The sequence below is a fragment of the Penaeus japonicus genome, unplaced genomic scaffold (assembly GCF_977035675.1).
Source record: "Penaeus japonicus unplaced genomic scaffold, GWHDUDI00000001_assembly GWHDUDI00000040, whole genome shotgun sequence".
NCBI lineage: Eukaryota > Metazoa > Arthropoda > Malacostraca > Decapoda > Penaeidae > Penaeus > Penaeus japonicus.
In genome coordinates, this window is record NW_028234442.1 from 4,042,739 (window position 1) to 4,045,238 (window position 2,500).

A 2,500-nucleotide genomic window follows, 5' to 3' on the forward strand; every position below is an offset into this window, starting at 1 on the left:
ATTATAAGGATAATTACATTAATAACTCTCATAATAATGATTATAACTGTAACCCGATCGTAATAATGAACTAAATTATTGCACACTGTTACGGTTATCAAGATTCCATGACGGCTGCTGAAACACAACATAAATAGAAACATTATTGTATTTTTCCATCAATTTATTCTGGAGAAATCTCGTCTTAATATTGTATGTGTTTGTTGTGGTAGTGTATATAATATCGATTATCATCAATTAATGATTAAAAACATAGGTGAATTTTGCGGGAATACAAAGAAACACCAACACACACATCCAATGTCACGCACACAAAATTGGAAACAAGCTAAACGTATTCAAAGAATGACATCAGAACCAAACCCTGACATCGCTTGCACATTATCAGTCCCGAAGAGAGAGAGAGAGAGTTCAAATTCAAATTCAAAATCAAATTCAAATTCAAAAACTTTATTCCATAAATTACAATGGTTATTCTTAAATGATAATAAGAATTATCATCGGTGTTGTCATTATCATTGCTAATATATTTATTATCACCATGGTAACAGTAACAATAAAAATGATTTATATAATAATTATGGCAAAGATTATCAATATTATCATTACTTATTATTTACTTGTCTAATAAGAATGCAGACATATATGCAATAGCAATGTATTCATATGCATAAGAATATATCCTTTATTTATTTAAAAAAGGGAAAGGAAGGGAAGCCTCGCCAAGATGTTCGGACGAGGTCACCAAGGGAAAGTCTGCGGTCACGTGACCCTCCATTTGAGACACTTGTATTAATTAACAGTTCTCTTACGAAATTTCGACAGTGACATCACATCTTAGTCCAATCTAAGGCTACAAATAAGTCTAACATATAAGAATACTCAGGCAAAATCGAAGAAATGGAGATCGTTTTCGAAAACCCGAAGAAGAATGAAAAAGGAAGATTTTGGAAAAGGGGTCAACCCACATGTCAAGAGGCCGGAATTACGTAGGATCTGAGTTTTCTTTCTTTGATACAAAACAAAAGCCCTTGGAGCTTAGTTCACCAACAGCAATCATCATCAAGTGACATATCTGGTAACTCTACGTAAGTATTAAAGGAAGTAAACGTAATATTGATAGGACTTTCGACAACCCTAGAAAGCTAACAGAATTAATCAATTAGATTTTTCGAAAATACATTTTTTTAGAAGATTTACCTAGAGTTCTTAGTGTAGGGAAAGCAATAAGATTTGAGGTCCATGACATATCTAAATACAAATCTCTTAATGCAATAACAAAAAAAAAACTTTGGCAATTGAAAGGTACATTGCAAACGACCCCCTAAGCATTAGTGCAGGCTGGTCATATGGCACAAATTTTCCTATTGAAACTGGGGTATAGGTCCAGTTTCACACAGCCAGAAGATACAAGGAAAATTGTACATGTAATCGACAGAACAAAAATTATATGACCACTTTCATTCAGAGTACTTCCTTTGCAAATTGTTAATAAAGTTATTCAGCAGGTTTGATGTACCAATGATACATTCATTTGAAGTCGCTCATGATATTAACAGTACGTTACGTTGACTGTGTAACTCATTTCTGCACTAGGTCTACTAGTTCTTGTGTTACTATGCAATTGTAAAGCCATTAATTCTAATTGTCTTTTCTTTCATGATTATATATTTCAAGTAATTAAACATTTCTAAGATTTTTTATTTTCTATTATTTTTATTTATAATAAACTGTGGATGTGTATATTCACAACGGTCATTCCTAGACAAGCACGGGCGAGGAGCGTTTTGTTTTCATTATTTTGTTGATTATCTTCAATCAAAATTGTGGCAAAAATGGTAAAAAGTGACACCATTATCTGTCTCAGTGTGATATCAGAACGAATCAATTGTCCCAAGTGTTGAAAATGTGCATTTTTTAGTGAAATAATCTAGACGAAATCACGGGAACCAAAGAAAGATGCAGTAATACTTTTTCCATACACAAAGGTATGCAGTTTTCTGACAACAAATCAAGTGTTGTAATAACAGTATTAACAGCAATTTAATATCCATTATTTACTAACCGTCTGCTCCCTTGGGGGTCCAGGAGGTAGACACTCCTGGTTAGGGGGATAGTTGGGTTATATGGTTAAAAGGCAGTACATAAAGACCACGGGTCCAGGGAGCCGAGCTAGGGGGATAGGCGGGTTACTTGTTTACAACACAATATATGAAGGCCACAGGGATCCATGGAGCAGATCCCCCTGGTTAGGGGAATTTGTAGTGTATTACCACAGGGTTTGCAGAAATTTGGAGTGTTTTCCCAAAGATATTTTGAAGATAGCACTTTGGTTCTTGGACTTTCAGTAATGGCAGACATAACTGATTTTAAATGGTTTTGTGTTATTTTTTTTACGTGTTTTTAGTAAATATTTATTACATTTAAGTCTGCTTTACCCCATAATTTTCCTTATTGCCCTCGCCCACTATCAGGACTTTAACAATTCCAGAACCAGTTG